Consider the following 14,673-nt stretch of genomic DNA (forward strand, 5'->3'; position numbering starts at 1 on the left):
TACCTCGATGTGTTGCGGAATGTTTCTTTCATGACGGTGTACCTTGCTACGTTGGCATGACAAACGTGTACGGACCCACCGGATACTGTTACGATTCATATGTGGCCACGCGTAATGTTGACTTACGAGCTTTTGTGTGGTTCGTCCTTTGGTGTGCGAAATGTTGTGAATTAGGTCGAACACCTTTCGTCGTAGTGACGAAGGTATGTATGTCCTTGCCTTGCCCGTCGATACGTCACAATACAACTCGGCATCTGAATCATCAATTTTGAATTTGCGTAGTTTCAGAGATGTTAAACTTGAACGTAGCAGATGGTGTAGTTCCTGATCGTTATGTTGTTCGTCTTCGATCTCTCTAGCTGATATGCTCACAGGGAGGTCTATGGTATTAATCCGCGCCAGCGCATCGGCTACCGTGTTTGTCCCAGTGTATGTACTATCGTGCTGTTAAACTGACTGATATACTGAAGTTGGCGTTGTTGCCGGGGCGAAGCCTTATCAGAGTTTTGATCTAACGCAAATGAGAGTGGGCGATGGTCGGTAATAACTGTAACGTTTCGGCCCTCTAACAGATGTTTAAAGAAGCGTATGCCTTTGAAGATAGCTAATAGTTCGCGGTTGTAGGCGCTATAGTTTCGTTCAGTCTTACTGAGTTTAGCCGTATATAACCCTAAAGGTTGTATCACACCGTTGATAGATTGGCCCAGTGCCGCTCCTATTGCCTGGTCAGATGCATCGCAGCGAAGAGTTAAAGCATCCTCCATTTCTAGGTATGCCAGCTGGACGGCATCTATCAATTCCATTTTACAGTCAGCAAAGGCTTTTGATGTTGTTTCATTCCATCCCACCGGACGTTTGTCGTTCTTTTTCGCTCCCGCAGTGAGGGCGATTAGTTGAGCCTGAATTTCCGAAGCTCGAGGAATGTTTAGCCTATAGAAGTTCCATGAGCCCAAAAACGTCGAAGCTCATAAATTGTTTGTGGTTTCGGGTAGTTTCGCATTGCTTCTATGCGCTGAGTGGTTGGCTTAAGTCCTGCTGTGTCGATTGTATGTCCGAGGTAGACCACCTCTTGTTGTGCGAATGAACATTTGTTGACATTAATTGAAAGGCCGTGCTGTCTGAGGCGTCGAACACCATTCTTAGGTGTTTTTTGTGTTCCTCCATCGCTCAAAAGATAAAATAAAAACCCTAGAGGTTATTATAAAATATGGTTTTCTGATAGAAAAGGAACCTTAATTTGAAAATATATGCATAATTTTTTCTTATAAAAGCTTAAATATATATGTTTTTCGATTTAATCTTTTAAGTCTGAAAATAATCTGAAAGCACCGTTTTCCGACCGACTGACTACAAATGTTCCTGTATCCGATCACTAAGTAACTAGATTCCGACCACCCAATTCCTTTCTTGTAAAATCAGCAATACGGCTCAGAATAGGAGAACAAATTTTTAAAAACACAATATTTTTGAATATTACTTCAATATTTATTAAAAACTTTATATAAAATTAGCAAAAATAAATTAATACATATATACACAACTACTTAAATGCGTTTAATGGAGGGTTAGACTACTCTTCTGTTGGAGTTGGCTTACTTCCGGAACATCATAAGTCCCACGGCTTGATACTAGAGCCGGACCTTAAATTTTGCAAATTATGTCTGAAATATCATAGACTAGGATATCGTCTTTCACCGGCCATTTCCAGTAATTTCCACTCATCGGCATTGTCTTTACTTTCAAATTGTTATTTATATTTTCGGTTGCAATACCGGGAAAATATTCTCCCTAATACTGCACAACAACAAACGCACCTTCTTGGTACTCAATTTTTTCTTTCGCTTCTGCAATATCTGCTTTGACGCCATTTTTTGCCTTAGCTCGCTGGCTCTTTTCATTTTTTGCCTTAGTTTGCTCGCTCTCTTCTTTCCTTTTTTGAGCTCTTGTCTAATTTTTCCTTCTCTTTAGCTACTTTCTCTGCCTCAACTCGTCGTTGATACTCCATGAATTGGTCGCTAGTTGCTACAGTGGGATACATTTTTGGTTTTTTTTAATTGACCCTTGTTATCTTTCTTTTCTTTTCTATATTTCCCGGCCAAAAAAGGGCGTTTTTAAAAGGTGTAGGATACCCGGTGGCGTTGTCTGTTGTCTTCTGATATCTTGACTGGTGTTTTTTGCTCTTGTTGTAACCTATATTTTATTTATTTTATTTTATTTATTTATTTATTTATCAGTCTACAAATTACAATTATACAGATTATACAGACCAAATATACCGACACTTAAATCTCAGATGTAATACACGATATAAACAACATAATCAGTCATCAATTTTAAAGTAATATTTAAACAGTATTGAATTAAACGCTTGACAATTTCAATTAAAAACTTAGAAGTAAGCAAAAGATAAAATGTTGAAAATGTGTTAAAATGTACTCATGAAGGAGCTAGTAAATAATAATTTATGAAATTTACAATAAAGCAAATTAATAGTAGATAAAATATATACAGAATAGAATTTATACAGAGTAAATTTGATTGCATACATAAAAAAATAATGATCACAACGCAATTTTGCAAACAAGTTTCAAGTAACTGGTACTTCAAATTTGAAACAGAGGGTTGAACAGTATATACAGTATATATATTGAAGGTTTAAATCTGTATTGAAAGCTGAATCTCTTGCTTGGGCTTTTTTTTTTACTATGCTTAAAGAACCATCTGGTTCGATTGTTGCCTCAATTGCGACATCATTAGCTAACCAAAAATCTTCAGTAATGATTATATCAGAAGCAGTTTGATATATGTTGCTAGGCAGATTATTTTGTAAGGAAGATTCATTCATAGATTATTTTTTTTTTCAGATTGTATCTTTTTCCAGAATTTGTAGAGTTCAAGAAATCTCTCTTCAAGATCAATTTCAGAGTCAAAATTTTTAAATTTATTCACAACTTCCTTATTCAAACGCGCTTCAACTTCATTTAGTAAATCCCATGGTTGACTCTCATCTGTGTTGTGTTTGACGAGTTGATTAGGAGTAGATACTGCTAGGTTGTTATTTTTGTCATTGGGAATTTCTTTTACTAACTTCGAGAAATCTATAGCATCCTCATTAAACGGATAGAGCCACACGTTTGGAATGCTTTTGAAATAATTTCAGGCGAAAGTGTTGCATTTACAGACTTATGTAAAATATTCGTTCCCATTTTTATCATACACCATTCTCGGACATCATTGCGCCAAAAACATTTTAAAGGATCAAATACCCCTACATCCAATTGGGATAAAATGCTATCAAAATTATTTTATTTTCTTTACAGTATTCACTCAGATTAATGTTAATGTGGGATGAATGACCATCCAGAAAAAGACCGACCGGTATTTTGATTCCTTTTTCTTTTAACCATGGGTGAGACATTTGTAATGTATTAAAAAAATGCCTCACTGGTCATCCACCCAGAATCAGAGTGACCCATTCCCCACCCTTTAGGCATGCTGGCTGTGATATACGACGAAACATAGGGTTTATATGGAAACATTACTAATAGAGGAGGTATTGCCCCATCAGCAGCTACTGTAAGTAAAACCGCCAAACACTCTTTCTCGTCGTTAGCAGTACGATTGTATACTTTTTTCGAGTCTTTTGTGACCAATACTTGCTTTTCTTGAGGCGACAGATAAAAACCACTATCATCACAATTGAAGATACGTTTGGGATCTTGGAGAAGATCCAATATATCATTTTCCACAAAATACTGCCGTATTTTTGAAAACCAACTCCTAATATTATTCTCCGAAACCATACCTCTGCATATTGTGAGAGATTGTGGAACTCTTTTCGAAACTTCCGGGTGGCGAGCTAGAAACCCATTATACCATTTTTTACATGGTTTGTCATCTTTGGAAGGATTTTTACGATTTAAACTCTTAATTAACTTAGTGACAGAGTCCAGCAACTGGGTCTTCGTTATCCGAAAACCAACTTCACCCAATTCTAGAATCCATTGCACCAGATACATCTCTTCAGAGCTTGTCAATACCGTTGGACCCCCTATATTGCCTGGATTTTTATACTTTTCTTTTAATGTGTCTAATATCGTTGTTTTTGGAACCTTGTAAATTTTCGCAGCCTGGTTTATGCTCATTTTTTTCTCTTATCTCTTGTAACGCTTTTTCCATATTCTCCTGCGAATACTTCAACTTTTTCTTTTTATCCATGACGAATAACCTGGAAAAAATACATGCGATTTCAAACAAGCACACAAAAACCAAAAGCACCGGAGTTGGACGGAAACAGGGACAGCGAAATAAATCGTATCCAGATTCCGACCAAACCCAAATTTACCTAATAAATCCTCGAATCCGAGTTTTATTCAAATTTTTTAGCACTTTTCTACTTCTACGGACTTATAAGAATCTAGCAATATAGTAATTACGCAATTATATCTAATAAAATTAAAGTAAAGGACTTCAAAACCCGATTGGTTTTTCGAAATGAATTGGAAATAAAGCGAAAAAATAGAGCAAACTTTAACGTAAATTACTAAAAATCCATTAAAGTATTAATAGGTCGGGAACCGGTGTATTATAAAAAAATATCTTAAAGAATAAGTAAATAAGCACTAAACACTCACAAAATAACATAAAAAAATATAAAATTAGTTTAAGTTACAAACTTGAAAATTTCTGTTACCGACCAAATGGTCGGTATTAGGAATGTTAATATTTTTTAGAGCCCCTCTTTTCGTCCACAATTAATTGACCGATTAATATATTAAGATAATAAAATTTTTCTTGCATATTAAAATTTAAAGACGTTAAAACATAATAAATCGTATAAAATAAATAAATGGCAAACTTACCGCTGAATAGTTTAAAAAAATCTCACTACTTTTTTTGTCCGGTTTATGTTTTTTTCGCATCAAATTTGATGCGAACTGTACTGCTGCGTAGGTTTTATTAAACTGACAGAGTATCCGTTAACGTTTGAAACTCAAGTTTTGACAATTGACGCACGATGATTTCTCGAATCGAATGGGGTTGGTTTTACGGCTTTTTAGCTATTTTTTGTATGTTTAAACCAATAAAAACTAAAACGGTCGGATAGAGGAGGCCGGTCGGTAAACGGTGCCTTTACGTTAGTATGCTCGCGTGAGATCCAGTGACTCTGTTTAGTCGTCGGTAGTCACCACAAGCGCGCCAATTTCCATCTTTTTTTCGCACGAGATGTAGTGGGCTGGCCCATTCGCTCTTTGACGGAACGCAAATACCGCGTCCTCTCTGCGACGGGTGTACCCTGTGTAGTTATGTGGTGCTTTACGCTATGCTTAGGCGTGAGGGGCTTAGTCGGTTTGGTGATTCCCTCGAACTCCTGGAGGAGGCGTTCCACATAACTGTTATAAGTGGCGGATGTAACGTGTGCGGCCGTCATTTCTTGCATTGATGCTTGAAGTCGTGGAGACTGTGACCTAGTAACGTTTGAGTTAGAGTGCACCAGCCCCGATTGCGTAGATCGACGAGCAGGTTATGTTTGATGAAGTCGGCACCTAATATGGGATGCGCAACGTGTGCGACTGTGAATTGTCACTTGAAAGTTTGGCCCAGACCAATGTCGAGCGTTAGTTGGTGTAAGCCGTAAGTTCTTATTATAGAGCCATTTGCTGCAAAGAGAGTGAAATCAGTTTTCTTTAAATTTATTGGAATATTATTGAGAACTCCCTGGGTAGCACCGAAATGTCGGCGCCGCTGTCGATCAAGAATTTGAGACAATTTTTTAAATCGGTTATTTGTAGACGCAAATTGAACGGGCCGTCAGCTGTGCCTACGAGGATGACCGACGGCCTTGTTAGTTTAATTTGCTTTTGCGGAAATTACAGGGTTGTCGGCACTTCTTTTCTTGTGCACCGAATCGTCTGTGATAATAGCACATGTTCTCTCCCATCTCTCTCGCACTTTCATCTTTTGTTCTTTTTACCGCCGTCGTGAGCGCTTGTACCTGAGAAGTTAATTCTTCGATGTTATGTGCAAACGATTTTTGTGCTTCGTTGTATGCTACTGCCCCGTCAGCTGTTGGGGGCTCCACTTTGGTAGTCACTGACATTATGCTATTTTTCTCCTCATAAATTTTGTCTGCATTTAAGGCGAGGCTGTCAAGATCGTTAGTGGCGTTGACGGCCAAAATACCATGGACGTTCTGCCTGGCATTGTGAATGATGACAAAGTGTGATCTCTTATCTGTCAACTGCCTCACAGGCTGTTCAATATGGCGGCGCCTATCTTCAGCGGGTGATAGAAAGAGATACAGAATGAGACAGCGATAGTCAAATACGAATCAGGTGGTCCAATCACTTTGGAATTTTGACGTTTATGCAGAAGAGATCACACTTTGTCATCATTCACAATGCTGCCTGGTATGTACATACATGTGTGAATGATGATTGATTTGTTTACGTACATACTGCATAGTATCGGCTTAGAGATGGTAGTATCGCTTTGTGATACTAATATTCGTCACAATACAATATATATTATACAATGTTGTTTTTGTTATTTTTATGAAACCGATGCACTTAACTTAAATCACTCACAAAATGAAATACGTTCCAAAAAAATTAATAGCGAATTTTATCACCACCGAGCGAAAATTAAAAGACATCAGCTTCGGCTGAGTTTCGAGTCTTAAATGAATCTTTATTTTTGATATTAGTTCGTATGTACGAAATAAATAAAAACCGCTACCTGCGCGGTGGTTGGAAACAAAAAAGAGGAAGACGAGGAAAAAGAGGAAGAAGGGGAAGAAATTTATTGCATTTGACTGCAAAGTTCGAAGGTCCATTAAAAAAAAATTCCAAGTAACATAAACAAACGCCGCGATACGGGTCTTCTAATTTAGCCTGTATTTTCACCCCTCACTCTCAGAATCGACCTAACTTTGGCTAACCTGAATTTATTCCACAGTGTTATTGGCAAGAATTGTCCAATATTCTGAAATATAGCTTTTTTCGAAATTTTTTTTGCATAGAGTGTTTTCGAAACGGCAGCCGAGATAGTATATCGATTGCTGAGTGGAATATCACCCTATATCACGCCCTATCTGTTGACATTAGCTGGGGCGTTGATGAAGAAAATCTGTTAAGTGGTGTCCTTCAACCGATTTCCGAGATAGAGCGTTTTTGAAACAAATTTTGAAATATTCTTAGATAGGCTTTTTCGAGCTAGCAGCCGCGATAGGGTGATATTCCACTAGAGGTTTACGCCGATCACTTTATTGGCGGCGGCGGCGCGCCGGCGTGCGCCGGTGTTCTTACTTTAAAAAGCTTGATTTTTCTATTTAAAAAAATAATATTTAGGAAAGGTTTTGCTTGTATGTATTTAAGGAAATCAACGTTTTGTGCCATTTCGGAAAGATCCGGGTTTTTGCCTCAAAATCTCGCAGTTCGTTCAACTATTTTCAGGAGTAGCTCCTTGCGGAGGGATTGTCCCTCGTTTACTTACTCCAGAGAGGCTTCGAACCTAACCCGGTCTTTGGAATTGGAGATACCTAAAATCGTCACACTTTTGTCTGTATATCTCGTGCAAAGCGTAGTTTCACCTACATAACTTCTAATAATCGTCGCGAACACAATTTCTTTAAATCATTTGTGGCTCCTTGGCGGTCACGCAGAAAGGCCACTTGCGGTTGCTATTAATGTTCTAATAATACTCATGACTCTCGTGGCACCAGGCACCTCCAGTTTTTTCGGCTGTTTTTAAAAGCTACAATTCCCGATGTGCGAACAGTAACAATCCCGATCACCAGTCGCTACCACGCCTCCTGGCCCTCACACCATATGCCAGCACAGAAGCTATAGGACTGCGACTTCGAACTCATACCTTCGTCGACGTCACTTTCCTAGAAGCTCTAGGTGTAGCTCCGAAGATTTTCAAACGGATGTTTTTTTCGCGCTATGCTTTCGAGCTATACCAGAGAAACACCTTGAAACGTTAGGGTGTGACTATTCGGCCAATGATGCCGCCCTCGAAATCATAAGCAGTCTAAGTGAATGTCATTGCGTAACTCATGGGTGAAAATCGTATAATCCTCGGCGCATCTACATACATAATTAAAAGTTTACAAGGACCCTGGATAAATTTTTTAAAATGTAGACGAAAGTTTTCAGACATTTGTGTTCACAACATTGATTTCAATAGTCTTCGTTAAATCAAAAAGATTTTTTAGAATGAAAGTCGACCGATTTTAAGTTCAAAGATGTTAACTGCTGTTTTCCGGCCTTATGCTATACGAGCTCATTATGGATGACAGCTTCAGTTTTCAGACTAGTTCGACTATCCAATACATTAGGTAGCAGCACACACGGTCATTAGTTTGACTGTCTTAGGAAAGCTTTTGCTTCACCACTTTGAGTGTTCTTGCGATGGACAAAGCCTCACCTGGTAAATGTACATTGTGCCTACGTATTCACATTTGTAAAAAGAGCCGTAACGTGTAGGTGATATTTAAAATTGGTTGATAGGCTATAACCAATGTGATTCCCTCCAAGGGACTAGTTTTGGATAGGGCCGCCAACTTTAGGAAATGTAAAACCGGGAGACTTGGGTGTTGAAGGATGAAGTGTGAAAATCAAAATTAACAGTTCAGACGCTATTGTATAGTTTCGCAAATAAACAACAGATGTTTGAATGTAAGACCAAGTGATTTTTCAAACCCTTCTCATAAGTACATATATCCTCAACTTAAGTATGAGGTAAGAAACATTCCAAAGGAGTGTTAAGCTGACATCGAAAGCGCCTGTTTTTTTTAACCCTCCGATAGATTGTGGCGTCTGGCCAGACGAGAAGGCTTTATTTTCGTGAATAACTTTACTGCTACCCACCCGATCATAAAAAGCTTTAGTGACTTTTTAAGTTTAGAGGCGGTCTTTATAATAATTCCGAAATCGATATTTTTTTCTTTTTATTTTATTTATTTTTTTGTACCAAAGTTGATTGTCACATTTTAGCGTTGTCGCCTTGCTAGACGAACATATTTTTAAGCCTATAAAACCTCATAGATCGAATTCATTTCGAAATTTATCAATAAAAATTCAGACTTATTACAGTGTGCGACGATTTTTCTTCAAAATTTAAATAAGAATGCAAACATTTGTGGATAAAGTCCAAAGTATAAAATTTCGTCTGGCCAGACGACAACGCTAAGATATGTTGAATTTATTCACCGCTAATCGGAGGGTTTAAATAACCTTTGAACAGTTAGAAAGAGTTAAATTTCGCAACTAGTTTCTTATAACTGACAGTGATGCGCATCCGTTGATATCACTTTCGACCATATGCGACCAATTTTCGACATGAACAATAAATGGCCTAAACAGTCTTAACGATAAGAAAATGTAGTAACGCGCCGTACGCCGCCGCCGCGCTGATATTTTTGACAATCGGCGGCGGCGGCGTATATCTATATTCCACTCAGCATTCGATTTTAGGCACTTTGATGCTTCAATACTTTGAAAATCAAATAAAATCATTTGTTCATTTAAAATAATGCCAGTTTCATAGGAATTTATTAACAAAAAAATAAAAAATGTGTAAAAATATCAAAAGTGTAAAACTAGAAATTTTAAAGAAATAATTTAGAAATAAATAAAATGTTTTGCAAATGACGGTTTGGTAACTTACTAAGTATAAAACTGAGATTAAATAATTTTATTTTAATAATATTATAATTTAAAAACCGATAAAACTTGTTCGCAACGCGTAGTACGGAAAAGGAGTGTCGAAAAGTTGAAATATTACTTGAAAAGTGTTTCGTTACTTTAGCTCACTTATTGCTAAAACTCATCCAAAAAATTGTGAAAAAAAGTGTTTTGTGCGGATATAGTTTTGGACCCCCATGGTAATTTTTTATAATTGCCGCCGAAGGCCACCAAGGCGGAAAGATAGGTATTTTTTTACACTTTAGCTCACACCCGCTAAAACTCGCCTTTTGACAGAAGTAAATTTTTAATTTCCGCTTTCGGATTCGTGGTCCTGTATTCAAAGCGCATCTTTTGATACGTTTCTTGGTATTTTTGGACGAGTTTTAGCAGTTGGGTGCTAAAGTAAAGAATTCAGAGAATATCCGTTTCCGGAAAAAATATCGATAGCTGCTTAGCTGTCTTTTTAACGGAAATGGCTTGCTTTTGGATGAGATAAATCCGACGCCATTATCTCAACACCCTACATATCCGTCAAATAATAGCTAAAAGGGCGAATGGCTGTCGCAAATGGCCAAAGAATGGAACAGGTTTGATTGCTCGCGGTAAATAAATTGAATTGCCATAAATTGCCCATTTGTGTTTCGAACCAACTTTTAAATATTTCTAGAAAATCTGACTCCATATTATTATTCATTGTTAAAGTCTCGTTAATAGAGAAAATATGAGAAGCCAGTTAGGCAAACATTTTGAAATCTTTAAATAATACGATAAACTAGTCGTGTAGAAAAACGTTGGAAAATTGTATTGGGTAAATTATTAAGAATCCGAAGATCGATTTAAGAAGTGATATTGTGAACGCTTTTTCAAACATTCACAATTTGTATGAATACCAATGAGTGGGTTAATGACCTGTTAAATTTGTCTATAGGATAAATATAACATGCGGAAAACGAAATTTGGTTAAAAGAAGAGAAACAATTTAACAGATTGAATTCCAATCTGCACCTAAATATATACATTTTGAGAGTTGTAAGCAAATAATATCAAACAATCATTAAACTAGTTCCTAAAAGCCCCTACACATAAGAAGATTTTCATATAGATGCGTTCTACTCAATCTTATGTATTATGAGTAGATTGCACGTATTTTTATGGAGAACGGTAGATTGAGCGACACTGGCACCATCTGACATGGAAAAGTAGCAAACTCCAAAATTTTGTTACAAAGAAAGCATAAGAAGAAGAATTTGGCATTCGCTTTGGCTAAGGGTGTTGGCACACCGTACAAGTGAAATTATTTTTCCCACTGGTCGGTAACTTTTCTAATATTTTTCGCAATTAAAAGCTGCAATATAACAATCGAATACGACACAAAATATGTTGGCAAGTATTTTTGTTGTATAGGGAGAATGTTCATAACAATGCTTCGCGAAATTTTGTATGTGAATAGGCCTTTTTACATCATTGGTGAGGCCGATATTAGAATATGGATCGATAATTTGGAATCCGCGTTATCAAGTTCATGTGGATAGACTAGAATCAATTCAAAAACAGTTTTTACTTTTCGCCTTGAGAAATTTTCAATGGGACTCTCCGTATAATCTTCCTCCTTACACTAATCGGCTAAAACTAATAAATCTTCCTACCCTTGCAAGTCGTAGAGAAATGCTAGGTGTACTATGTATGGCTAGACTTTTAAATGGATCGATTTCAAGCCCATTTCTTTTGAACGAAGTAAACTTGAATGTTCCTTGCCGAGTTTCAAGGCATTATAAACCTATAATTCTTAAACAATGCAGAAGCAATTTCCAACTACACGAACCTTTTCTATGTTTGTGTGAAGATTATAACTCTCACTCGAGAATAATTGATGTTTCGGATTCTTTGCCTTAAAAAAGACGGTTATATCTTCTCTTAATAATTAAAAAATTATATTTATACTTTTAATCTATTGTATTTTGTGAATCTATATTTCTCAGCTTATGAGTTTATCTGTAGCTGAGCGGTTTTAGATCTCGGCGCTTAAGAAGCCACTGCCTCTCAAAGACTCGGAATCAATAAAAATTATAAATATAAAATAAACAAGAATTAGAATAGAAATAAAAAAAAAACTATGTATGAATTAATAAAACAAAAACAAAAAAAAAAACTTGAGGGCACTGCCACAACGTCTGAGAAAAAAGAAAAAAAAAAAGCGAAATAAACTTCAATTGCCAAGTCTGAAGTTCCTTCATATTTACAAACGAAATATCTTGGTTAATTGTGGCGATGTAATTGGAATACATTGCTTGTGTTAAACGCATCTATATGAAAAATGTCATTATGCCGCGGCCTTAAAATGAAGCGCCAACAATAAAGGTCCGAACACAGGAATAACCTATTTGACGATCCCCATACAAACACATGCAGTCAACTCATCTGTCAGCACACGATGATGCAGTTGACTGCATGTGGTTGTATGGAGATAGTCAAATAAGTTCTTCTTATGTGTTCGGGCCTTAAAGCTTTGGTACAAGATAACATACAAAAAGTATATAGATACTGTCTAAAGAACAAACTATGCAAAGGTAGCAATTGGGACAAGTTAGACAACAACAAAGGCATGGCTTTGGCTGATGTGTTTGTAACAGGGGATTTATTCTGTAACTCGAGCTTCGAATTGAATTACGATTCCAAGGCTGTCAATTTATATACATTTCTTTTTCAAATGCGAAAGCAATTTCTTTCGAATCGAGGTTCATAATAAGGCCCCAGTTCAACCATGGCAAGAAAGCTGGTTCGAATCTCGCTCCCGGGAAAAAGGCTTAAGAGATTTACAAGGTATAATCGAAACATACAAATAATTTAAAATTACTGGAAGATATCAAGAAAGTTGGAAATAAATACAAAACATTACATTTCAACCAATTTTTTCACGAACGAGCGATTGCTACTCATTTGAAATTTGGGTTCGATGGTCGCTAGCCAGGGGCCGAAAATCAAATGATTCTCTTAACCGTTTGTCTGTCCCATGCATAAAATCACGTTCGCTGTCTCTTGGGGGTCAACGTGACCCCAATGAAACATCAATACAAAATAAAAGGAATCTGTTTAAATACTGGCCGTTTTAAATTTAAAATTTAACGGCGATTCCACGAAATGTGAATTTTCTTCTTTTTACATCTTGCTAACGCCATTTCAGTGTTTGGATTTGAAGCGAAAACATATAATTCAATAATTGCTACGCAGGTATAGTAAAAAATTTAAGTTTTCAGTGAAGATGTGCCTCAAGATATTGAGGAAGTGTTTTCAGACTTTGACGAATGCGATTATATCGATGTGATAAATTTCTCAGAGGGGGAAGAGGATGAAACCCAAGAAGAAGGTAAAATGTCTGCATTAGAAACTCATGCCCATCAGCTACATACATATATGGTAAGAATGGACGTGCATGGAGTACTCGATGCAGCCCAGTGACTCAGCCAAGAATAGCAGATATTGTACAGGGAATACCCAGCCGAAGCGCTCAAGATATTCTGAATTTCAACATATAATCAGACTGAGAATCGTACAATTTATCGAGCAACAATGTCCTTGAAGAGTTTCCAGCTATTCCCGCTATTTATACGATTCGTCAATTTTCGCACACTTCCGATAAAATTGGTGTTGTTCGAGATATTTGGGATATGTTTCAGGCTCGTCTAAAGGACATATATAAACCTTCTGCCTGTTTAACTGTAGATGAGCAGCTAGTGACCACTCGACTGCGTTGTTCGTTCCGTCAATACCTACCATCAAAACCAGGGAAGTACGGTATCAAAATATTTTGGTGCTGTGACGCAACAAACAGTTATCCAATGAAAGACGAAATATATATTGGTCATCAACCAAATACGGACAAAAGAGCACAAAACTACGCAATGTCCCTAGTAAACAGAATAACTGGACCGTGGCTTCGAAAAGTTAAGTGTTCACATCGGCTGACATCTTATATATTGGCTTATTCTCTTCTCATATACTTTTTATAGGTCGAAGTTTACCAATGGATAGTTTTTTTCATAAGTGTTGAGTTAGCTGAGCAAATGCTAACACAAAACACTACTATTTTAGGAACAACTTGGAAGAATAAGGCAGATATACCCAAAGAGCTTTTAGCAGTAAAAGGAAGACAGGCAGAAATTAGCATCTTTAGCTTCAACAAAGATCTGACTTCGGTTAGTTAGATTCCAAAAAAGGAAAAATTGTTGTCATGCTATCTACTCTGCATCACACTTCAGAGGTTGATTCCGCACAAAAAATAAGCCTTTCATTATCTTGGTCTATAACCAATATAAGGGCGGCGTCGATACTGGATCAGCTGGCTTCTACATATACATGCAAGAGAAAAACTTTTACAATATGATCGATGTTGCTGCCGTAGCTGCTTATAATTTGTATAACATCAAATTCCCTAATTGGAGCACTACGAAACGCTGCAAACTATTTCTACTTGTAGAACGTCTGGCGAACGCCAATATCTGTAAGCGATAAACGGCATGTGCCATACGCAAAATGGGATATTCAGTGATAGGAGTATCAGAGACATCTGAGCCATCAAATTCTCGGAAACGTTTGCGATGCCGAGGAGGACCACAGCGAGAACGAGATGGATTCGGATTAAATTCGTTTGAAAATCTAAATTTATACCCCTAATTTTGTGTTTATTTTTATTAATAAAAGACGTTTTTCTAAGGCATGATAAATAACTAGACCTATATATCCTCAAAAACACTTGGGACCAGTGTGACCCCAAAGGACAACAAGTGTGAGTTTAGACTTTAAGTCGAAATATGAGGCTTTAGGGAATTATTGTAGGGTTCCAATCATTCCGAAAGCGTTAATAATTGGGTTTTCAAGGGTGTCCTAGAAGCTGGAATACGCGAGAATTGAGGAAAAATAATTATAACAAATTAAAGTGGCCTGGGGTCAAATGGACCCCAAGGGACAGACAAACGGTTAATAA

General features: G+C 37.1%; 1 protein-coding gene across 8 annotated transcripts in view; it reads left to right on the top strand.

The window, feature by feature from the left end:
* sov (small ovary) overlaps positions 1 to 14,673 on the top strand; it is a 79,461-nt gene that overhangs the window by 39,293 nt on the left and 25,495 nt on the right. The gene's annotated exons all lie outside the window — the stretch shown is intronic.

The sequence above is a fragment of the Eurosta solidaginis genome, chromosome 4 (genome assembly GCF_040869045.1).
Source record: "Eurosta solidaginis isolate ZX-2024a chromosome 4, ASM4086904v1, whole genome shotgun sequence".
In the NCBI taxonomy this organism is placed as follows: Eukaryota; Metazoa; Arthropoda; class Insecta; order Diptera; family Tephritidae; genus Eurosta; species Eurosta solidaginis.